Consider the following 26,347-nt stretch of genomic DNA (forward strand, 5'->3'; position numbering starts at 1 on the left):
AGTTTCCCCCTGTGATTAATACTTTCCACCTAATAGCTATTGCTTAACTGGCTTGTACTTTTTGCTCTCCCCACTTATTTAGAGTGGTCAGACTAGAAAGTGAGCTATTCCTTGTTCATCTGTACAAGAAGAGTTCTCTCATCTGTGCACTATAATTTTTGCATACTTTGTCTCCTAATACCACAAATATGGGGCAATCGCCCTGTACTTCTCATAAATTTCTCTTGTCATCTGTAATTTCTTTTTAGACTCTGGAAATATACTTACTGATGATTTTAAAGGTTGACACATTTCTTCTCCCTGTGTTTTTTATTCAGTTCATAATTTATTTGGGGAGGGCTTAAGCAAGGTATTGGGGTTCAAAAATAATGAAGGTTTAAACTTCTTGTGGATGGACAGTGGAGATGGGACATGTACACAATTGCCATATAAAGTAGAAATGTACAGACCAAAAGTACAGTGTGGATAGAGTACTGTGAGCTTGTACAATAAGGAAAGGAATCGTGGAAGGCCTCCTGGAGGAGGTGACATTTAAAATAGCCATTGGAAGTCAAGACTGGAAGCTCCAGAAGGGCAGGGTCTGGATTCTCTTGGGTAGCACTGTACATCCAGGGTGAGCCTAATCATTAGCCCACAAGAGGTGCTCCATAAGTATTTATTATGAAGGTGCTAAGTTGGGGTTTGGATCTGTAAATATGACCTTGAAAAAATGTCATCCACAGTAAAGGAGTGACTATGTGGGGGATAGAATGGCAGATGAAAAGAATCATCTGTGAGAATCACATCTGTTTACTAATGTGGAAGCAGATTCGGTATTTATCTGCTGATTCCAGCTTCTGCGAGCCCCCCAAGTTATCCTAGTCACCAGCAGGGAGCCTTTGTGGAAATGGGCATTAGCGAGAGAACGTGGGGCTTGCTCCATCCCCTTATCCAGTCATGTCTCTTTAGTGTTGATGGCTGGGTCATGCACTTCTTGCAAGGACGCTCTTGGAAAAGAAAGGTGACAGAAGTACAATGATTTTCTTCCGTGAAATGGAATTTGATTAGCTTCTCCTCTGTTTGGGTGGTAAGGAGAGCCTACTAGAGAGCTTTTAAAATCTCCTCATCATTTTCAAAGGCATGGACGCATTAGCAGAGGTGATGGTGTTGTCATGGTGAAAGAATATTGCCCCACACCTGCCTGACCTACTCCCAGGTTTCACAGTCGCAAAACAGCAGAGACTCTGCATAGCCAAATAAACAAGGGAGAACAGCCGGCAGGGAGTCCTTAGTATGGTCCACTGCCCAGCTTATTGGCACATTCGGTTTAGAGGATTGTAAAAATTACTTGGCATTGTGCAGGTTAAAGAGAAACCGGGAGTGCCCGCAATGTGATGAGAGTCCTTGAAGCACAGGCACAATTAGACAAAGGTCAAACTGTTGAAATTCCCAGGAGATTTTTTTATATATGTATGGGGCCAGTAGTAGTAACAAATTGTTAAGTACTTTCATAGTAGTTGTAAGTGATTTTAATCCGTAACGTTTTTTGCATTTTCAAAGTTGATTGGACATTCCTTAATGTCTCTATTCTATTTATAATTTAGCTGACTTTTGAACATACTTTAGTTTTACCATAAACATAAATTCTTGTAAGTTAACGACTTTTCCATAGATGTTATTTCACTATAGCCCCCTGGAGTTCGGGGTGGTTATGTAACCCATGGACTACTGAGCCGTAAGAGGAGAAGGGCTGGAGGGGGCTTCTGGGAAAGCTGGTGGTCCTCCTCCTCCTTCCTTTTGCTCTGAACATGGACAGGAGCCCCGAAGGTGAAGTGCCCCTTTCTGTATCTCAATACAAGGATGAAGCTAAGGGTGAAAGAGGATGGAAAAAATCTGGGTCTTAGATGGCGTCAATAAGTGACACAGCTCATGCCAGCAGCCACCTACTTCCAGACTTCTTCTTATGTGAAGAAAAACAAAGACCCACCGGTTGTGGCTAAAAGAAATGGTGGGGGATGCTGGAAGCTTGATACTAATTGGAGGCCGTGGCCTAGACAACGTTCTCAAGGTTTGCTGAAAAAGTAAATTAGTATGAATACAAATGCTCTTTCCTTCATTGGGATGGGATAAAGGCATAGAACAAATCACACGGTTCCTTAAAATATTGACAATGAAGTAGTTAGAAAAACTCCCATTTCTTTTCCTTAAGAAAAAAAAAATTTGCTGTGAGCAACATTGGAATAACGGCATAAGTGTGAAAGTTATTGGATTTGGATTTTCCTGGGCATAGTGGCATCAAATAATTTAAAACGTTTAATGCTTGAGAAGTGCTACCTTATTAATCAGTTGTGTTTAGTTAAACTGTCTTTTTTAGCCTTGGGAACTGATGGTTAAGAAACAGAAAGAAACTGACACATGAAAGTGTTTTTCTTCTATATTGTCCCAGTTTCTAGGTGGCTTCAGAGGGATTGTAGGTGTAAATTGGCCTAGTTTGATAGTCAATTATCATTTAAAGTAATCTTGAATTGTTTAACAGGCAGACCATAAGTAATTTTCACATACTAAAATAGGACAAAAAAATTAACTTCTGCTTCCCATGTGTTTAATATTTCAAGAACAAATTTACAGCTTGTAGCAATTTGAACTTTAGTTCCATTTGTCAAGTTTACATTTTTAGTCACATCTCACTTTCTATCAAAGGTGATATGCTGATAGCTTAATTTCTTTATAAAAACATATTTGTGGTTTTTAATCACAGTGGGTTGGACTTTTGTGTTAAGAACATGAGGGGGGCGCAGTCTCCGTAAGCCGGCCTTCAGGCTTTAAGTGTCTATTTGCTCATTCTTACCACATCGACTTCCTGAAAGGTGATTAGCTATGAAAACATGGGTGGAAATAGAGCTAAAAGAGCCCAAGATGGAAGGGGAAACTGAAACTGGCTGTGGCAGGAGAACTTCTCAGCTGCTGTTTGGTTTATATTTCTGTCGAGAATCAGACCAGGGAGTGGGACAGCACTCCAATCTGTGCATGAATCAGAGGTGAGAGGGGAACTTCTACTGACCAGCCACAGTAAAAGTCTGTTTTAGATTCTGGCAAACCTGGATTCCTGTCCTACCTTTATCATTTTTTAGCTGTGGGACCTCCGGTCAGCTGCCCATCCAGACCCTCAGGTTTGTCGTCTGAAAAGTAAGGGCAGTAATACTGCTTCCCTGTAAGGCTGCCGTGAGCGATAAATGAGGTAATGTGTGTGAGGCACTTAGTCCAGGGGCTCTCGACTCCCTGGGCACTTAGGCAGTGTGGAAAGATATTTGACATGACATGATTGACATGGCTGGTGGGGGCTGAGGGCAGGCATCTAGGGGGTAGGTGCCAGGGGTGCTGCTAAATGTCCTATACCACACAGGACAATCCCTACCACCATTATTCAGCCCTAAACACCAGTAGTGCTGGGGTTGAGAAACTCTGACTTCAGCACAGTGCTTGGCCCAGAGCAAATGGTAGAGCTTATTACCATGAGCAGCAGCAGCAGCCGGAGCGTCTCTATTATCCTCAGTTGTTGACACAAACATTTTCAGTGGGTCGCCAATTCAATTCTTTTTTCCTCCCTGAGCATGCTTCTTGCTGTCGTCCCTTCTCTACCTTGCAGGTGAATTTATCTCTGTACCTCAAGCCTAGATTTCTATCTCAGCCTTTTCAAATACTTCCCCGAATCTTTTCTGCTATTTCAGAAATCTTTTCTGATATTTCAACCTGCCTGGGTTCAAATCCAAGCACCACCACCTGCTAGACATGTGCCGTAGGCAAATTACTGATTTTCTGTGTCTCAGTTTGCACATCTGTAAAGTGAGGATTATGTTGTACCTTCTCACAGGTCTTTAATTAAATGAGCTTTGTAAAGCTCTTGGCTCAATACTGGGCACAAAGAATGTGCTCAGTCTATATTATTTCGTGAGTGAATAGAACCAGTTTATTTTGCCTTTTCATCTCTATGTGGTTGAGCTTTAAGTTCGTGAGAGACAAGCTGTCTTGATAAGTGATAAACAGCACCCACTGCTGAGTAGTGAGGTACAAGAGCACTTACCCTACCCTGTCTGGTGCAGTGGTCATGAGCCACATGCAGCTGTGAGCACTGGAGATGTGGGCTGTCAGAATTGAGGTGTGCTGTGTGAGACACCCGTGGGAATTAAAAGGCATAGTAGTACAAAAAGAGTTTGTGAAGTATCTCAGCAGTTTTTAATATTGACTACATGTAGAAATGATATCATTTGATATATATCGGGTTAAATAAAATATTGTTGAAAAATGTGGCTACGAGACAATGTATAATTATATGTAATGTAGCCTAGTTGTTTTTCCACTGGACGGTGCAGGACTAAGCTATGAGACAAAGCTTCTTGAACTGACGTGCGTCTGCTGGAATCAGAGGCCCCAGGTGAAGTAACTGTTTCTGGCACACTGAGTATAGTTGTGACTAGTCAGGAATGGGAACCTCTGCCTCTGAGCCCAGTTCCCCCAGCTCGTTGGGTGAAGGTGTAAACTGGGGACGTGGATGATTTGGTGCTCTCTGTGGAACTTGGACTTACATAGAAGACATGACTTCTGTCTGTGTACATCCAGAGTGCATCTGGAGAATAGTTTCAGGTTGGTTGCATTTGTTTCCAAAGTGGAAGGTATGGAGCCCTGGGAGAGCTGCCGTTCTCTGCTGCTTTTGTGATTTAGTCTAGCGATTCATGATAAAAATGTGAAGTCTACACAACACACTTGCAAAATCTCTTTCTTTTTAATTGACCGCATTTGGGGGTAATCCTGTGTTGTAAGCTGGATGCCCCAGTGCATTTTGGGCTGGTTGAAGCTAAGGTACTACACAGTCCGAAGATTCTCATGTGGTTATTTTTAATACAATATGTTCTCCCATTTGATACCATTTTTGAGGTCTATGTTGTGAAGTGATTAATTCTATTTAAAGATGAAAATCAAAGGCAACAATATGCCTAATACTGCTCTGCAGGTGTTGATCTCTTAATTTATATTTGTAAGTTTTTGCATGGTGCTTAGGAATTAATTGTCAGGTTAAAAATTTGACAAGTCAGCTGATGTATTATAAATAAGTCTTTGAGTTTGGGGAGTGATGGCAGCAATCTTGAGATTATAAAATTGTAAAAGTGAACTGCATGGGGGCCACAGGTCTGTCTTATGGTGGTCTCTGGTATTTCTTCCTGCATTAAAGACATTCTGGAGAATGCAGACAAGTTCATCAAAGAAAATAAAAAGAGATTATACTCTTCCACTAAGGGTCATCATTATTTATGTTTTGATGCATTCCTTTCTGTTTTTTTTTTTCCTATCCATTTTTCCTATCCCAGAAATGGGATCATGTTTTACTCATTTGGCAAGAATATATTGAATTCTTACTGTGTGGCAGGCACTGTACTAGACACTGAGGATAGCATGGTGACTGAGACCAGCGCTGGTCTGCCATTCTAATGGGGGAGACTAGATAGTAATTGGTTCAGTTGTAGTTTAGCATCATGATGGGGGAAATACAGGGTGCTATGGTACCCTCGTGATCATATGTGCCTCTTACCCTTGAAAAAGTAAATCTAGGGGAAGCCAGTTATCAGTTGCCTCCTGAATGGTTTAGAAACAGCCTACTGTTGATTGTGACTTCTTTATTTATTGCACTTTTCTGCCATTCTGGTTCTACTAGAGTCCCCCTACTGTGCCCCCACTCTTACATCCAGCCCATGGGCAAAAGAAGGGCTTTCTCGTTTCACATCATTTCTCTTCTGGGAGCAAGTGAGATTCTCTCTTGAATAGTTGGAACCAGTTCAGCCCCATCTGTTGGGAGAGGTGGTTTTCATTTGTAATATCCGTGTTGCCATGTCAAAGCTCTGGATGTTGGCAGTGAATACCTAGAAGCTGTTTCTTTTGTGGGGAACAAGAAAAGTTTGAAAGAGGTAAGAGGGTATTTTCTGGGCAACCTGGTTTGGTGTCTGTATTAGTTTATCTGTTGCTATGTAACAAATTTCCCCCAAACATAGTGCCTTTGAGCAATGTTATTATTTCATAGTTGCTGTGGGTCAGGATTCCGGGAGTAGCTTAGCTGGGTCCCCTAGGTCAGGGCCTGTAACAGGTTGCACTCAGTGTGCCAGTTGGAGCATCAGTCTCACCTGAGGGCTTGACTGGGGAAGGATCTGCTTTCAGGCTCATCCGTGAGACTGCTGGTGGGGTTCAGTTCCTTGCAGGCCGTTCGACTGAAGGCATCAGTTCCTCATGGGCTGTTGTTGGAAGCAGAAGTCACAGTCTTCAATAACTCACCTTCAGAAGTGACATCCCATCCCTTTTGCAATGTCCTGTTCAGTGGTCTCAAAGGGAGGAATCCACACAGGGGCGTGCATATCAGGTGAGGGAACCATTTTAAGAAGCTTCCTAATGCAGCATCTTTAATGGTTCTCCTCCGACTGGTATTCACACACCACTCAGTATTTCCACACTGTGAGTTTCTCTACCATTGTTCTTAGTGGATTATCTTCCATCAACAGCCTGTAAACCTAATGAGGGCAGGGAGCACGTCTATGTTGTCTACGGTTCTAATGTCTCCAAGGCTTAGATTTGTTGCACAAAGTGATGTTCAGTGCAAAGGAGAAGTTGAGGCCACAGGTTCAACAAAAAATTCCCCTTTTCTTATAGTGGCAAATTCTTTCTCCTGCTGGATTTCCTGCACCCATCGTGTTTGCCTGACCCCAAGCGAGGACCCCTGACTTTAGACCTGATTCTCGCCTCTCCTCCCTGATGTTTTGGGATCCCTCTTTGGCTCTAGAGCGCACGCCCCCTGCCTCCATTGTCTCTTTCCCGTCCCTCTTCTACATGCAGCCCAGCCACAAGGGTCCTGGCCTCTTCACTCCAGGAAGAGAAGTCTGTAATTCTGCCATTCTGACGGTGAGAAAGTACTGGGTAAATAATCTTGGTGAGAGATTCCTATGTAAATCTGGAGATTACTGTGTAAGTAGCCCTTCTGGGCAGGTGGACCTGGTAACCGTGGAGCACCGTGGGTCCCCTCCCTTGATGCAAGTACCAAGGAAGAATGGATCGGGATGGCTGCCCTCATCCGTTCCCAGAAAGGCTAAAGATGAAGGCAGCCTTTCGAGATGCTGCGTAAATGCTCGGTTAGTCTAGTTCTTCTCACTCAGTGATAGATACTATCCCATTGAAACTGACGGTTTACCACAAACTAAAAGAGATAACCACAAGTAGTCATTTTCAAAAGAAATGTAGAAATAGGAACTTTCCTTATTGTGTCGGTGGTTGTGACCTTTGCTCTGTCGATGTGTCCTGTTTGTTACTCTTCATATTAAGCTTTCTGGTTGACTTTTAAGTTTCTCTCCTAACCCACAGAAGCCTTTTTAGGAAGGCATATAATAGTGGGGTACTAATAGCAGGGACCATGGCGTTAAATCACTGAGCTCTACCACTTACCAGTTTCATGACCTTAGTTGAGTTACTTCTTTCTCAGTAAATTGGAGATAATGCTGGAACCCACCTTTAAGGACAGGAATAAATGAAATGATACCCCCAAAGCCCTTTGCACATGGAGAGGCATACAGTAAGCCCTTAATAAATGCTAGCTGTATTTATTGTTTGAAAACAAATACCGGGTGACCTCTGCACAGAGGCACAGATACAAGATGTGAACTTGACTGAGGTTGTGATTAAATAAAATAAAACAGGCAACTGTGCTTTAGACCAGAGGTCAGCAGACTAGGACCTGAGGGCCAGGTCAGTTTCACTACCCTACAAACAAGAATGGATTTTAATTTTTAAATGGTTGAAAAAAAATCCAAAGAGTCCTATTTCAGAGTGCATGAAGTTTACATGAAATATAAGGGGCCGTGTCCATAAATTAAGTTTATAAAATGAATTAAATAAATGAAACCTAAAAATAAATTAATTAGCTAAAAATAAAGTTCACGCAATAGTCACATTCATTCATTTAAGCTTTGTCTGCTGCTTTTGCTCTACAAGGGCAGAGTTCAGTAGCGGCCACAGAGACCACCTGGTTGGCAAAGGCTACAATATTTACTCTCTAGCCTTTTATAGAAAAAGTTAGCCAATATCCTGCTATTTCCAGTATAAATATAAGAGGGAAAGGGATGGAGAGATGGGGAAACTGAAAAAGCTCTGCAGCAAATCCTCTGTTTGTTGAGTCTTAAGTATGTGTTCATGATATGGTGATGTCCCAGATTAGTCATATATGATATTCACATTTAGGAAGTCACACATCCTGAAGTTGACTAGACTAAATGACTTTCAAATTCCCTCCTCTTTTTAGTTCTTAGAAACGGACTCTGTATACAAACAGCAATTGACTGCGCTTTCTGCCATCTTGCAGCCCGTGGAGGCCTGCAGGGAACAGGACTTCTGAACTAACTAACAGTCTGGAAGGCTGTGGTCCAGGGTCATTTTTGCTGGCTATGAAGCAGGGTCTCTGGAACCAGAGGGCGCACACAGCTCTTCTTAAAATTGAAGGTGTTTATGCTCGAGATGAACAATTCTATGTAGGCAAGAGATGTGCTTAATGTGTACAAAGCAAAGAACAACACGGGGACTCTTGGTGGCAAACGAGACAAGCCCGGAGTCCTCTGGGAAAGGGAGCTCGTGCTCATGGGAACAGTGGCATGGCCTGTGCCAAATTCCTAAGTAACCTTCCTGCTAAGGCCTTTGGACCCAGGATCTGTGTGATGCTGTACTCTCCAGGGATTTAGACTTACTGAAAAGTAAATAAAAGTGGATTTGTTCTGTTGTATTTTTGTTAAATGGCTGGAAACTCTGTTTGCCCTATATTCAGTTGCCGTGTGCTGAGATTGTGGTGGCTCCCGGGCATCTTTGGACTGCAAGGAATCTAGAGTTAGATGTAATGGCAATTTACAGAGATTTAGACAGATTTTAATGAGGATAGGATGTGAGTATCTTAATACAAGGCCTTACCTGCTGGGGAAGATAAGTAAGCTTTGGTTGGGGACCCATGGAAAGGTGTATATTGGAAGGTTTATAGTGATGGAGCCTGTGAACCTAACCTCTGAAAAGTTATTGGAGAAATGGAGACAGCATATTCTAGGAAGAACAGAAGCCAGACATTTTAGCCAATATAAGATACATACCATGACACAGATTTCCAAATCAGGATGGATCTAGAGCTATTTCCTATAAGTTTATTTCAGCTTTGGTACTGCGGGTTATTAAATATAACTACCTGCCTCATTAGACTGAGAGTCAGTAAAAGAAACTTAAAATTATACTGATGACCTCTTAAAGAACCTTGGAATAGTAGATATTTGTTAGAGATGGGTTGGGGAACTCGTGACTTAAAAATGGTAGTTGGGAAAAATTTGAATGGAGATTATAATGCTGGTGTTTGGCAGCTCATTCAGATAGGCAGGGGTGCGGAATCCTTGGCATTTGTGACTGGATAAAGCATTCCAGTATGTAACACTTGACTGGGAACAATGTATAAACTGAAAATGTCAAAATAATGCCACATGCCTTAGAAAAAGGTATACTCTGTTAGGAGGTGGGATCGCCTGGATATTGCAGCTTTCATTGATGCCCTGTTTAAATGTAGTAAAGTGCGGGACTGAGATAATTCAGCATACTAGGAAACTAAGGGCTGCAGAATACTTAAAATCTCTGTGTTGAATTAAAAAAAAAAAGCAAGAAGTTATTGATTCTACTTCTGAAAAATAACACACAAGTAGTATGATATAGACCCTTTCTTTTTTTTGTTGTTGTTAATATCAGCCTTGCTTCCCTGAAATTTTATGGGATCATTATGATGAAAATATACTAGGCAAATTTCCATTAATTTAGGCTGAAACATGCTGATGAAATGCTGGCCTGGTGTATATAATAGACTATGAAAACATATGAAATAATTTCAGTGGTTATCATCTCAGAATTTGGAAGACAACCACTATTGCAAAGTCAGTTTTAAAACTATACCAGAATTGGAGGAGGGGCGGAAGATGGCGGCGTGAGTAGAGCAGCGGAAATCTCCTCCCAAAACCACATATATCTATGAAAATATAAAGAAGACAACTCTTCCTAGAATAAAGACCAGAGGACACAGGACAATATCCAGACCACATCCACACCTGCGAGAACCCAGCGCCTCGCGAAGGGGGTAAGATACAAGCCCCGGCCCCGCGGGAGCCGAGCGCCCCTCCCCCCAGCTCCCGGCGGGAGAAGAGCAGGCAGAGCGGGAGGGAGACGGAACCCAGGACTGCCGAACACCCAGCCCCCGCCATCCGGGCCAGAGTGCAGGGCCCTGGATACTAGGAAAACAGGGCAGCAAGAACAGTGAGCAGGCACTGGAGGCTGGGCGACTGAGGGCATAAGAAAAGCGCGTGACCATTTTTTTTTTTTTTTTTTGCTTTTTTGCTGCTTTGTTTTGGCGAGCGCTTTTTGGAAGTCTTAAAGGGACAGGGACCCCAATACTAGGAAAACAGGGCAGAAAGACCGGTGAGCAGAGGCCTGAGGCTGGCACCGGAGAATAAAGAAAAACGACCACCTTTTTTTTTTAATTAAAAAAATTTTTTTTTTTTAATTAAAAAAATTTTTTTTCTTGTTTTTTTTTGTGGTCGTTGTTTTGTTTTGGCGGGTGCTTTTTGGAAGTCTTAAAGGGGCAGGGCGGGTCACTTAATCCAGAGGTAGGGAATCCGGGATCCCTGGGCACCCTAACCCCTGGGCTGCAGGGAGCAGGGAGGCCCCTTACGGAGATAAATAGCCTCCCAGCAGCTCCTGCTCCAACGCGACTGCACCATTTTGGAGTAGCTGCCCGAGCCAGGCCACGCCCACAGCAACAGCGGAGATTAACTCCATAGCAGCCCGGCAGGAAGCAGAAACCCTGTCTGCGCGCAGCTGCGCAGCACAAGCCACTAGAGGTCGCTGTTCTCCCAGGAGAGGAGGGCCACAAACCAACAAGAAGGGAAGTCGTTCCAGCCGTCACTCGTCCCAGTTCTGCAGACTATTCCTATCACCATGAAAAGGCAAAGCTACAGGCAGACAAAGATCACAGAGACAACACCAGAGAAGGAGACAGACCTAACCAGTCTTCCTGACAAAGAATTCAAAATAAGAATCATAAACATGCTGACAGAGATGCAGAGAAATACGCAAGAAAAATGGGATGAAGTCTGGAAAGAGATCACAGATGCCAGAAAGGAGATCGCAGAAATGAAACAAACTCTGGAAGGGTTTATAAGCAGAATGGATAGAATGCAAGAGGCCATTGATGGAATTGAAATCAGAGAACAGGAACGCATAGAAGCTGACATAGAGAGAGACAAAAGGATCTCCAGGAATGAAACAATATTAAGAGAACTGTGTGACCAATCTAAAAGGAACAATATCCGTATTATAGGGGTCCCAGAAGAAGAAGAGAGAGGCAAAGAGATGGAAAGTATCTTAGAAGAAATAATTGCTGAAAACTTCCCCACACTGGGGGAGGAAGTAATCAAACAGACCACGGAAATACACAGAACCCCCAACAGAAAGGATCCAAGAAGGGCAACACCAAGACACATAATAATTAAAATGGCAAAGATCAAGGACAAGGAAAGAGTGTTAAAGGCAGCTAGAGAGAAAAAGGTCACCTATAAAGGGAAACCCATCAGGCTAACGTCAGATTTCTCAACAGAAACCCTACAGGCCAGAAGAGAATGGCATGATATATTTAATACAATGAAACAGAAGGGCCTTGAACCAAGGATACTGTATCCAGCACGACTATCATTCAAATATGACGGTGGGATTAAACAATTCCCAGACAAACAAAAGCTGAGGGAATTTGCTTTCCACAAACCACCTCTACAGAACATCTTACAGGGACTGCTCTAGATGGGAGCACTCCTAGAAGGAGCACAGCACAAAACACCCAACATATGAAGAATCGAGGAGGAGGAACAAGAAGGGAGAGAAGAAAAGAATCTCCAGACAGTGTATATAACAGCTCAATAAGCGAGCTAAGTTAGGCAGTAAGATACTAAAGAGGCTAACCTTGAACCTTTGGTAACCACGAATTTAAAGCATGCAATGGCAATAAGTACATATCTTTCAATACTCACCCTAAATGTTAATGGGTTGAATGCACCAATCAAAAGACACAGAGTAACAGAATGGATAAAAAAGCAAGACCCATCTATATGCTGCTTACAAGAAACTCACCTCAAACCAAAAGACATGTACAGACTAAAAGTCAAGGGATGGAAAAACATATTTCAAGCAAACAACAGCGAGAAGAAAGCAGGGGTTGCAGTACTAATATCAGACAAAATAGACTTCAAAACAAAGAAAGTAACAAGAGATCAAGAAGGACACTACATAATGATAAAGGGCTCAGTCAAACAAGAGGATATAACCATTCTAAATATATATGCACCCAACACAGGGGCACCAGCATATGTGAAACAAATACTAACAGAACTAAAGGGGGATATAGACTGCAATGCATTCATTCTAGGAGACTTCAACACACCACTCACCCCAAAGGACAGATCCACTGGGCAGAAAATAAGTAAGGACACGAAAGCACTGAACAACACAGTAGAGCAGATGGACCTAATAGACATCTATAGAACTCTACATCCAAAAGCAACAGGATACACATTCTTCTCAAGTGCACATGGAACATTCTCCAGAATAGACCACATACTAGGCCACAAAAAGAGCCTCAGAAAATTCCAAAAGATTGAAATCCTACCAACCAACTTTTCAGACCACAAAGGCATAAAACTAGAAATAAACTGTACAAAGAAAGCAAAGAGGCTCACAAACACATGGAGGCTTAACAACATGCTCCTAAATAATCAATGGATCAATGACCAAATCAAAATGGAGATCCAGCAATATATGGAAACAAATGACAACAACAACACTAAGCCCCAACTTCTGTGGGACACAGCAAAAGCAGTCTTAAGAGGAAAGTATATAGCAATCCAAGCATATTTAAAAAAGGAAGAGCAATCCCAAATGAACGGTCTAATGTCACAACTATCGAAATTGGAAAAAGAAGAACAAATGAGGCCTAAGGTCAGCAGAAGGAGGGACATAATAAAGATCAGAGAAGAAATAAATAAAATTGAGAAGAATAAAACAATAGCAAAAATCAATGAAACCAAGAACTGGTTCTTCGAGAAAATAAACAAAATAGATAAGCCTCTAGCCAGACTTATTAAGAAGAAAAGAGAGTCAACACAAATCAACAGTATCAGAAACGAGAAAGGAAAAATCACGACGGACCCCACGGAAATGCAAAGAATTATTGGAGAATACTATGAAAACCTATATGCTAACAAGCTGGGAAACCTAGGAGAAATGGACAACTTCCTAGAAAAATATAACCTTCCAAGATTGACCCAGGAAGAAACAGAAAATCTAAACAGACCAATTACCAGCAACGAAATTGAAGAGGTAATCAAAAAACTACCAAAGAACAAAACCCCCGGGCCAGATGGATTTACCTCGGAATTTTATCAGACATACAGGGAAGACATAATACCCATTCTCTTTAAAGTTTTCCAAAAAATAGAGGAGGAGGGGATACTCCCAAACTCATTCTATGAAGCTAACATCACCCTAATACCAAAACCAGGCAAAGACCCCACCAAAAAAGAAAACTACAGACCAATATCCCTGATGAACGTAGATGCAAAAATACTCAACAAAATATTAGCAAACCGAATTCAAAAATACATCAAAAGGATCATACACTATGACCAAGTGGGATTCATTCCAGGGATGCAAGGATGGTACAACATTCGAAAGTCCATCAACATCATCCACCACATCAACAAAAAGAAAGACAAAAACCACATGATTATCTCCATAGATGCTGAAAAAGCATTTGACAAAGTTCAACATCCATTCATGTTAAAAACTCTCAGCAAAATGGGAATAGAGGGCAAGTACCTCAACATAATAAAGGCCATCTATGATAAACCCACAGCCAACATTATATTGAACAGCGAGAAGCTGAAAGCATTTCCGCTGAGATCGGGAACTAGACAGGGATGCCCACTCTCTCCACTGTTATTTAACATAGTACTGGAGGTCCTAGCCACGGCAATCAGACAAAATAAAGAAATACAAGGAATCCAGATTGGTAAAGAAGAAGTTAAACTGTCACTATTTGCAGATGACATGATACTGTACATAAAAAACCCTAAAGACTCCACCCCAAAACTACTAGAACTGATATCGGAATACAGCAAAGTTGCAGGATACAAAATCAACACACAGAAATCTGTGGCTTTCCTATATACTAACAATGAACCAACAGAAAGAGAAATCAGGAAAACAACTCCATTCACAATTGCATCAAAAAAAATAAAATACCTAGGAATAAACCTAACCAAAGAAGTGAAAGACTTATACTCTGAAAACTACAAGTCACTCTTAAGAGAAATTAAAGGGGACACTAACAGATGGAAACTCATCCCATGCTCGTGGCTAGGAAGAATTAATATCGTCAAAATGGCCATCCTGCCCAAAGCAATATACAGATTTGATGCAATCCCTATGAAACTACCAGCAACATTCTTCAATGAACTGGAACAAATAATTCAAAAATTCATATGGAAACACCAAAGACCCCGAATAGCCAAAGCAATCCTGAGAAAGAAGAATAAAGTAGGGGGGATCTCACTCCCCAACTTCAAGCTCTACTATAAAGCCATAGTAATCAAGACAATTTGGTACTGGCACAAGAGCAGAGCCACAGACCAATGGAACAGACTAGAGAATCCAGACATTAACCCAGACATATATGGTCAATTAATATTTGATAAAGGAGCCATGGACATACAATGGCGAAATGACAGTCTCTTCAACAGGTGGTGCTGGCAAAACTGGACAGCTACATGTAGGAGAATGAAACTGGACCATTGTCTAACCCCATATACAAAAGTAAACTCAAAATGGATCAAAGACCTGAATGTAAGCCATGAAACCATTAAACTCTTGGAAGAAAACATAGGCAAAAACCTCTTAGACATAAACATGAGTGACCTCTTCTTGAACATATCTCCCCGGGCAAGGAAAACAACAGCAAAAATGAGTAAGTGGGACTATATTAAGCTGAAAAGCTTCTGTACAGCAAAAGACACCATCAATAGAACAAGAAGGATCCCTACAGTATGGGAGAATATATTTGAAAATGACACATCCGATAAAGGCTTGACGTCCAGAATATATAAGGAGCTCTCACACCTCAACAAACAAAAAACAAATAACCCAATCAAAAAATGGGCAGAGGATCTGAACAGACAATTCTCCAAAAAAGAAATACAGATGGCCAACAGACACATGAAAAGATGCTACATATCACTAATTATCAGAGAAGTGCAAATTAAAACTACAATGAGGTATCACCTCACACCAGTAAGGATGGCTGCCATCCAAAAGACAAACAACAACAAATGTTGGCGAGGCTGTGGAGAAAGGGGAACCCTCCTACACTGCTGGTGGGAATGTAAGTTAGTTCAACCATTGTGGAAAGCAGTATGGAGGTACATCAAAATGCTCAAAACAGACTTACCATTTGACCCAGGAATTCCACTCCTAGGAATTTACCCTAAGAACGCAGCACTCAAGTTTGAGAAAGACAGATGCACCCCTATGTTTATTGCAGCACTATTTACAATAGCCAAGAATTGGAAGCAACCTAAATGTCCATCAATAGATGAATGGATAAAGAAGAGGTGGTACATATACACAATGGAATACTACTCAGCTATAAGAAAAGGGCAAATCCAATCATTTGCAGCAACATGGATGGAGCTGGAGGGTATTATGCTCAGTGAAACAAGCCAAGCGGAGAAAGAGAAATACCAAATGATTTCACTTATCTGTTAAATATAAGAACAAAGGAAAAACTGAAGGAACAAAACAGCAGCAGAATCACAGAACTCAAGAATGGACTAACAGGTACCAAAGGGAAAGGGACTGGGGAGGATGGGTGGGTAGGGAGGGATAAGGGGGGGAGAAGTAGGGGGGTATTAAGATTAACATGCATGGGGGGGTAGGAGAAAAGGGAGGGCTGTACAACACAGAGAAGGCAAGTAGTGATTCTACAACATTTTGCTATCCTGATGGACAGTGACTGTAAAGGGGTTTATAGGGGAGACCTGGTATAGGGGAGAGCCTAGTAAACATAATATTCATCATGTAAGTGTAGATTAGTGATAGCAAAAAAAAAAAAAAAAAAAGGGCAGTTCCTGTGTGGTAACCTCCAACGAGTTCTACACAAGGGTATAAAGGGCATATAAAAGTGTAGGCAAAGGGTCTGTTTGTGTTTATACAGAGGATCAAAGCCTAATTGGGCTACCCTGAAAATGAACTAAGATACGATATGAAAAAGAACTTCCAACATCAGCACTCTCTGGAAGACTCATGCCAGAAGATGATCATCAAAAAACCCCAACAAAGATCCACGCACTGCTACAGCTGTAGATGCACTCATCCCACCAGTTCCTGGACTTGCCATGGGAATGAGGAAGGAGATATCTAAGCTGGCCTGTGCATACAGTAAAACAACAAAATTGGACTGGATCTATACTGTTGGAACTCAACCAAGAATTTGGAGAAGTGCAAATTGTAGCGCTCCAAAGTCTTACAACTACAAACTATTTACTGTTAAAAGAACATATGGCATGTGAACAGTCCCCAGGAATGGGTTGTTTTAATTTGTCTGATTTCTCTCAGACTGTTCAAGTTCAGTTGGACAATATCCACCATATCATAGATAAGTTTTCACAAATGCCTAAGGTGCCTAACTGGTTTTCTTGGTTTCACTGGAGATGGCTGGTAATTACAGATATGCTTTGGTTATGTAACTATACTCCTATTATGTTAATGTGTGTGTGCAATTTAAGTAGTAGCTTAAAACCTATACATGCTGAAGTTACTCTACAAGAAGATATATCAAAGAAATAATCAATCTTCCCATGTTTTCTTCCGCCTGCTACTTCTATAGCTTTTCTTCTTCCTTCCTAATTACAACCCTTAAATAGAATTCGTGCCTCATATCAAATTTACCGAGTATCATAATTCTTCCAAGTGGTAAAGATACCTCAAGACAAATGCTGGGCATAGAAGCCACAGGGCATAAATATGCAAAGAAGTAAAAAGCTAACTTTTTCAAACAATAAGGCTTCTCTCTCACTTACCAACTTCACATTTCCCTGTATGGCCCCGGAAGATGACTGGTTAGCCAGAGACGGGTAAGATTCCTCAAGGGAGGAACAACCTAAGACAGGCACAGTCGCAGGGGGGCCATCAGGTGAGAAATTGGGGATCAACAGAGGTGAGGCTTAGAACCTCACCCCCCCGTTCTGAGAGAAATCTTCTGCATACGTGGATGTTTTATTGCCCTGGTCCAGCTTGGATTAACACATAGTCTACAGGCACACACCTGATCATCTACATGTGCTCTCTTACAACACTAAACTATGTTTTCTACCTTTATCTTGTATCTACCTACCACTTCAGCATTTTATTAAAAATAATAATAATAAAGAGAGAAATGTGGTATCCACATATAAATCAAGTATAAAAACCAAATGAGTATTCATATTTGAACTGACTGTTTATAGTTCATAATGCATGAGCAAAACCGAAAGTTTCTGTGATGACTGCCCTTGTACTGTTCACTATGTAACTTATTCATTATGTAAGAATTTGTTCTACATGTAAAAACTTGTTTGTTATGCCTCAGAAGATTGGAGACTGACAAAAATTAGGCTTGGGGTGGAATAATGATTGTGCATTGAGCATTGACTCCCCTATACAGAATTTTATTGTCGTTAACAACCATTTGATCAATAAATATGAGAGATGCCCTCACAAAAAAAAAAAAAAAAAAAAAAAAAGAAGGACAGACTTCCAATGGTAAAATAAATTAGTAACCGGGATGTAATGTATAGCATAAGGAATATAGTCAAGATATTGTAACAGCCTGGTAGGGTGATAGCTGGAACCTAGAATTATGTATATAAATGTTCTACCACTGTGTTGTACACTTGAAACTCATGTAATGTAATACTGTGTGTCAACTACCCTTCAATAAAAAATAATTATTAAAAAAAAAAAAAAACTATACCAAATTAAAACATAAAAAAGGAATTTATGTTTTTGTCAAACTGCAACACAGATACCTAATTAGAGTGGCATAATATTAATAACTGACCTGAGATCAGTTAGAATTTAGTTTTCAGTAGCTGTGTAATAATGAATTTTCTCTCCTTGGTGCACATTTGTTTTTCTTCACATTAAGCTGTCATGCCTGAGGTGTTAAGGTGTGTCAGTCAAATACGGGTTATCTGTAGCCTCATAGGTTAGAGGTGAATAGCTCATGGTGTGAAGTATGACAGATTGCAGCTGGGTTCTGGTTCCTGCTCTATTGTGTGACCTTGCTCCAATTTTCTGAGCCTCAGTGTCCTTCATCTATACAGTGGGTTCACTGAAAGACCCTGTATCAAATGATAAAACAAATGTGAAGTCCTTTGATACAGTGCCTGCAATATAGTGAAAGTTTTTTGAATATTAGATATAGTGGTATGATATAATTAGCTTTAGTAATGTTATTTAATGTTGCTAATGTTGATCAATATAATTTAGACATCCTGCCATCAGTGGGAATATGAGGATAAAATGGGCCCCACCTGCCGTGGTACAGTTCTCAGAATTTGAAAGCATGGAACACCTCCGAGCCACAGATCTGGTGTTTATTAAATGTAACTTTTGTACCCATCAAAAGCAGCATATGCATGTGCCTCTCATTTTGGGCATCTTGCCAAAGCCCCATAGGCCCACCAGATTCCTTCCCAGGGCAAAGGCTGGCACACAGCATGAAAGAGGCGAGGGCTGAATGGCATGGGAACTCCGTGTGCCTTCCCAGTTTCCTCAAGCCAGGGCATACGCAGGAAAAGGTAATGTTTCTCTGTCATTCTAGAGTGAGCAGGTCAAGTTGCCGGGGGTGGAGGCTTCTGGCTGGGGTGGTGGTACTGGAACGAGCATACCAGTAATCCTTTTATGGCTGTGCCATGGCATATGGCTTTGAAGCTCCATCTCTGAGCAGTGTCTGGGTGCCGTGGTAGGATGCCAGGCTACCCAAGGGAGCCAAGTTTGCCTACTAGGAAAGGCATATTTGTATGTAGTAGCAATTGCACCTGAGCCCTGCCTGGGTAGGGTAGGAATGAGAATGTGCTCCTCGCTGAAGAGTGATCCTCCTTATGTGGCTGCTGGGATTTCTAGTGTCTTGCACGTGGCCTGCTGGGTGTGTGTGTGCATGTAATAGGTAGTGTGGAAATAAATGAAGATCAGCCAAATGAGAATGTGCAGAGGCTGTGTACTCAGAACTCGCTGTCACATGGAAGGCAGCCACCATCACCTGCATGTGGCAGTGACTCTTAGAGGTGGTTGGACCAGTGGGACAGCTCTACAGTGAAAAAAGGGGACCTTCGGTTATATATGGTTTGATTGGAGGTCGTTGGCATGGGGAAGCTGCAGGCAGGCTAACTAGAAGCACAGCATCGTTTGGGATTGGTTTTGGGGAGAATATTTGGCTTCTTCTGGGTGGTCCTGAGTTAGAAACAGGGACGAAAAAGAGGGATGCTGGCTGTCCTTGGTCAAATTCTGCCTATTGGCTGGCTGCAGCAGAGCTTTTGGGTCGGGGTTGTATTATTGCGGCCATGTCTTGTCTGTTCTGTCCTTTAGTCGTCTCTTTGCATCATCCTTTGGCTTGTGAGTGGTTGACCAATTCAAGAAAGGCTAGAGGTCCAGGCCTTCACCTGCCAGAGATTATCCAGTTGTCTCCATAGTCAACTGTATTGCAAGATCGTCTTGACCTTTTTGTTGTTGAGTTATCAGAGCAGTTGTTTGACCACTATGAGAAGAACAAGAACAATGAATAATCCCTGTAGGTTGCTTCAGAACCAGAACCATCAATTGCTCAACCCAGGCCAAGAAAACAAATTCCATAGGCTGTGAGGATCAACCTTAGAAAGCCTAGTAACTGTTTCCGGAAGGCAAGGTGTAGCCTCTTCTACCTTTCCCATTTCACCCATCCGGGTACAGCCAGAAGCATGAGCAATAAACGGGGTCCACCACCATGACCAGCTGCGAAATCGAGAACCCTGCAGTTGTCCACCATTACTTGTGCCGCTGACTTGAGTATTCATCTGGGCAGAAGTGGTTTATTAAAAACTTCTGCCAGAGTTAGTCATTAATTTCTTACAGATGTTTCTTCGTAAGATTCCCATCACCAGGGACATTGCTCAGATTGTTTGCATAAACAGTGAGTCAGTCATTTCCCCAGGTAGAGTGCCTGAATAATCAAGGGTGGCCTCATTTTGGAGCTCACAGCCGGCCTTGATGATTTATAGAATCAGAGTCTCTGTTCATGGGCAGGTCTTAGAATATTTTAAAGTGTATGAGGTATTGTTCCCAGGCAAGCAGGATCAGGAATTTTGGCTGCCAAATGAGTCGTATCCAATAGGCGCTTGTGGAGACGCAGGACAGAAGGAGTTGCTCGTAACATGAGATCACAACGAAAGCATCACATTAGCTGGGCTGCAGAGTTGAATCCCTAGGAATCTCGTTTAGTTGTCAAGTACTTGAATTCAAATGTGAAATCACCTAGGACCTAAACAACAGATTGTAATAATCAATTTTTTTCTGGGTGAGAAGGTCACTAACAAAATTAGTGTTTAAGGTTACGTGGCTTCATAGATGAAGTGGAAATACCGTTGGCTGATTCCCTGTGGTCTTGTTCGATGACACTGGAATTGCCTGGAGGACCATATCATGGGCATCCGTTGATGAATGGCATATCAAGCACTCTGCAAGACTGATGTTAGTGGCTGCTGTTTGGAATAATCTATGAATGAGTATTTTCTGACTTAACAATTCAATGACGAGGAAAGAAAAGAGGCAAAGGCCTGTTGTGGGTGGACAACAGTCGGGTCAGTAGTCAAGGAGAATGATTATAAGGTGGCAGATGAAAAACACAACGAATTAAATTGGGGTCTTGGTCCAGTGTTTTGACTGGAAGCTGCCCTGTCTGATCTCAGCTTGTTTTGCAAGGGTCTTAGATCAGCTCTACTTCTGAAAACTGGCTGCTTCTAGAGGACCTCAGAGAATCCTCCCCTTCCAGGTCTGTGCGATTCTGCTTCTCTAGTCGTGCGACAGGAACCCAGGGACTGACTCCTTGGAGTTTCACCGCTGTATTTGTTGTTCACAGTTCCTGATGTCTTTACAACCAGGTTTAAAAGCCATTTTCTTGGATGTTTCTTCCGATTGATAAATCTCCCTGTTGAAGGTATTGAAGGGGCTGTTTAGGAAGATGTTGCAGGAAGGGGGCCTTACTTTTGGGGATGGGCTGGGTGTCGTACCTGAGTCCCGTGTAATATTTTGGCATGTGTTTGTCCAGCAGGACAGAATCTAGTATTTGAAGTGAAATCCCTAGACACGGGCCTTCCAGTGATTCATAGGAGAAAAACGTGCCCCTGTGGGAGTGGGCCACATGGCTCTAGGGTCTGGTGGGAGTACAGTGACCAAGATGAAAGAGCCCCTGTTAGATAAACACCTTCTTTCAATCCTGGATATTGTTGAAAGTATTTAGTCTGTCCTGAAATCTCCTATGGCTTCTTCCTTTCTCAGCATGATTGAATTATGTCCAGTCTATTTTTTATTGGACATCTTCTGGCTATGACTTTCAGAAGATTTTGCCCTTACTTTTCAGATCTCTTATTTCATTTTATTTTTTTACTCTCAGGTTCACTGTGGAGAGACACTGTAGGTCCTTTGCTGGGACAGTCCAGTTTGCTTTTGCTGTTCATGATTTAGATTCCAACAAATGCGTATAAGTTGATAAAAGTGTCATAACCCTGGATTACATGCAGCCAAAAGAATTCTCAGTTCTTCTGTGAAGAGTTGCTGGTCTTGTCTGGATTTAGGGCAATGCTTAAATCATTCAGCTTGGGTGCAATGTTCAAATTCTGTAGTTGGTGAATACCAGGCTCATGGCTGGGATGGATCTGTAGAACTAACTGGCATCTTGGCGTCATAGAAGTCATTGGGTAAAGTTGGAGGGTGTGGAAAAGGAGAAGAGGAATTTACAAAAGGTGCATCAGGAGAGAGAACAGAAGGATAAAGAGGGAAGACAACTGAACAATGAGTAGGGGGAGGAATTATTATGGAAAAGAGTCTAGTTTGATGTTGCTTACCATTGTTGACTTATTCATTAGCTCTGGCCAAAGAATCTCTGAGTGGGGCAATTTTTGAAACAGAATTTTGTTTGGAGGCCTTTGCCTGACAATGAAAAATGCTACCCATTGGGTCTGAGAAATCTCATTCCCTCCCCCGTCTTTTTTTGCAAGGCACCTTTCCAACAAACCCTCTTTTTAAATCAGGTGTTCTCTAGATTGTCCTTTGAAGGTGGCCTTGGTAAAGTCAGGCAAGATAGGTGTAAGGATTAAGAGTGTCGTGAGAATACATGTAAGAAGTAGTTTTCCCTGCAGCAGGAGAGGAATTAGGCTCAGCTGACCCCATGAGAAATAGCCTCAGTTGGTTGAAAGTGATGGCTCTGTATATAGTGTCTTGGACCCTCAGCCTGGCAGTCGGCTGCCTTCAAGCGCAGACCCGAAAATCTCTGCTAGCCCAGCAGGAAAATCAGACAGAATGCTCCTTCTGTATTAGAACAAAACTCCTCGGACAAAAAATAGAGATGGCAGGATGACTTTATTTGGCTTTGATTGGTGACCCGCAGGAAAGCTTGTCCAAATAAACGCTGGTCCGGCGAGAACCACAATCCCACCCGTCTGTGAGACTGGCTCAAACAACTGGCTTTTATGGCCTGCTGCCTGTGTTCTAGCCTGTGATCAGCAAATATTTCCTGTAAAGGGCCAGATAGTAAATATTTTAGGTTTTTCTGGGCCAGTCTTTGTTGCAACTGCATGAAAGCAGACATAGATAATATGTATATGTGTAGGTATGGCCGTGTTCCAATAAAATTTTATTCATGGACACTAGAATTTGAATTTTACATAATTTTCACATGCCATGAAATGTCATTCCTTTTGTTCCTTTTTTTTTTTTAACTGGAAGTTTGTACTTTTAGTCCCCTTCTCCCATTTTGCCTATCCCTCACTCCCTCCCTTCTGATAACCACCAGATTGTTATTTTCTGTATCTTTGAGTCTGTTTCTGTTTTCATTAGTTTTCTAGATTCCATATGTAAGTGAAATGGTATTTGTTTTTCTCTGACTTATTTCACTTAGCATAATACCCTTTCCTTACGCCCATCCATGTTGTTGCAAATGGCAAGATTTCATTCATATATGTGTGTGTGTCTTTGTGTCTGTGTGTATATAAATAACAATGTTTTCTTCACCCATTCATCTACTGATGAACACTTAGGTGTTTTCCATATCTTGGCTATTGTAAATAATGCTGCAGTGACATAGGGGTGCATTTATCTCTCTGAATTAGTGTTTTATTTGAGAAAATACCCAGGAATGTAATTGCTGGATTGTATGCTGGTTCTATTTTTAATTTTTTGAGGAACCTCTGTCCTATTTTCTGTAGTGACTGCACCATTTTGCATTCACACCAACAGTGCATGAGGCTCCCTTTCCCCTGCATCCTCACCATCACTTGTTATTTGTTTTTCTTGTTGATAACAGCCATTCTGACTGGTGTGAGATGATATCTCATTATGGTTTTGATTTGCATTTCCTCATTGATTAGTGATGTTGAATATCTTTTCTTGTGTCTGTTGTCCATCTATCTCTTAGGAGAAATGTCTGTTCAGGTCCTTTGCCCATTTTTTAATTGGATTATTTATTTTTTGATATTGAGCTGTGTGAGTTGTTTATATATTTCAGATATTAACCCCATATTGGTTATATTATTTGCAAATACCTTCTCCCATTCAGTAGGTTGCCTTGTTATTTTGTTGACAGGTTCCTGAGATGTCGTTCGTCTTTTGATTTTGCCAACCATCTTTTATTATCTTATTTTTGTGTTGTTTATAAAGTTTTAGTGTTTTTAAAAGAACAACTCTTCTTCCTATTCTGGGTTCAAAGTTCAGTATGGAAAATTGGGAAAATGTAGAAAAGCTTAGAAAAGAAAATAATGATGTTTATTTAATGTATATATAATGACATATATATACATATATAAAATAATAAAATAAATTCAGATCCCCTATATCTTACCATCCAGAGTTAATCCCTTTCAGTAGTTAGCAGCATATCATTCTTGTCTTTCTCCTATGCTGTTATTTTTTAAAAAATTATTTTGGTATCATTAATATACAATTACATGAGCAACATTATGGTTACTAGACTTCCCCCATCACCAAGTCCCCCCCACATACCCGATTACAGTCACTGTCCATCAGTGTAGTAAGATGCTGTAGAATCACTACTTGTCTTCTCTGTGTTGTACAGCCTTCCCCGTGCCCCCCCACACTATGTCTGCTAATTGTAATGCCCCTTTTTCCCCTTCTCCCTCCCTTCCCACCCATTCTCCCCAGTGCCTTTCCCTTTGGTAACTGTTAGTCCATTCTTGGGTTCTGTGATTCTGCTGCTGTTTTGTTCCTTCGGTTTTCCTTTGTTCTTATACTCCACATATGAGTGAGATCATTTGGTATTTGTCTTTCTCCACCTGGCTTATTTCACTGAGCATAATACCCTCTAGCTCCATCCATGTTGTTGCAAATGGTAGGATTTGTTTTCTTCTTATGGCTGAATAATATTCCATTGTGTATATGTACCACATCTTCTTTATCCATTCATCTACTGATGGACACTTAGGTTGCTTCCATATCTTGGCTGTTGTAAATAGTGCTGTGATAAACATAGGGGTGCATATGTCTTTTTCAAACTGGGCTGCTGCATTCTTGGGGTAAATTCCTAGGGGTGGAATTCCTGGGTCAAATGGTATTTCTATTTTGAGTTTTTTGAGGAACTCCTTACTGCTTTCCACAATGGTTGAACTAATTTACATTCCCACCAGCAGTATAGGAGGGTTCCCCTTTCTCCACATCCTCTCCAAGATTTATTGTTGTTTGTCTTTTGGATGGTGGTGATCCTTACTGGTGTGAGGTGATATCTCATTGTGGTTTTAATTTGCCTTTCTCTGATGATTAGTGATATGGAGCATCTTTTCATGTGTCTGTTGGCCATCTGAATTTCTTCTTTAGAGAAGTGTCTATTCAGATCCTGTGCCCATTTTTTAATTGGATTATTTACTTTTTGTTTGTTGAGGTGCAGGAGCTCTTTATATAATTTGGATGTCAACCCTTTATCGGATCTGTCATTTATGAATATATTCTCCCATACTGTAGGATGCCTTTTTGTTCTATTGATGGTGTCCTTTGCTGTACAGAAGCTTTTCAGCTTGATATAGTCCCACTTGTTCATCTTTGCCTTTGTTTCCCTTGCACGGGGAGGTATGTTCATGAAGAAGTTGCTCATGTTTATGTCCAAGAGATTTTTGCTTATGCTTTTTTCTAAGAGTTTTATGGTTTCATGACTTACATTCAGGTCTTTGATCCATTTTGAATTTACTTTTGTGTATGGGGTTAGACAATGATCCAGTTTCATTCTCTTACATGTAGTTGTCCAGTTTTGCCAACACCCTACACTGTTATTTTATATACATATTGTACCTGTTTTTAATAACTATTGAGATATAACTTACATACAATACAGTTCACCCATTTAAAGTGTGCAATTCAGTGTTTTTTGGTATATTACATTACTAATTTAAAAAAATCGTGGTCAAGTGTATAACATAAAAATTGTCATTTAAATCTTTTTTAATTGTTCAATTCAATGATGTGAATTGTATTCACAGTGTTGTTCAACCACTGCCACTATTTCCCAGGCTTTTTCATTACCCCAAACATAAGCTGTGTAATCAGGAGGCAGTGACTGCCCACTCCCCTTCTGCTCGGCCTGTAGTAACCTCCAGTCTATTTTCTGTATCTTGAATTTGCATGTTCTAGATATTTCGTCAAAGTGGAACCATATAATATTTGTCCTTTTGCTTCTGGCTTATTCACTCAGCATACATTTTCAAGGTTCATCTGTGTTGTGGTGTGTGTCAGATGTACACACATCTTTGTAGCCTATTTTTAATTTAACATCATACTGTGAAAATATTCCTGTCAGGCATGGTCTAGACAGTTGGGTGCACTGAGTTTTGTAAACCATGCTAAGGAGTTTGGACTGTGTCCTACAGGCCATGAGGGAATAGCAAGTGTTGTTTGTTTTTCAAGCAGGGGGATGACATGAGATTTCTGTTTCAGA

At 41.2% G+C, this 26,347-nt stretch overlaps 1 protein-coding gene and 1 pseudogene across 7 annotated transcripts in view; both read left to right on the plus strand.

Annotated features, from left to right (window-relative positions):
- Window positions 1-9,798, plus strand: part of LOC118908340 (uncharacterized) — a 51,064-nt pseudogene extending 41,266 nt beyond the window's left edge.
- ERC2 (ELKS/RAB6-interacting/CAST family member 2) overlaps window positions 1-26,347 on the plus strand; it is a 784,528-nt gene that overhangs the window by 86,724 nt on the left and 671,457 nt on the right. The window lies entirely within an intron of this gene.

This window comes from Manis pentadactyla, chromosome 1 (assembly GCF_030020395.1).
Source record: "Manis pentadactyla isolate mManPen7 chromosome 1, mManPen7.hap1, whole genome shotgun sequence".
NCBI lineage: Eukaryota > Metazoa > Chordata > Mammalia > Pholidota > Manidae > Manis > Manis pentadactyla.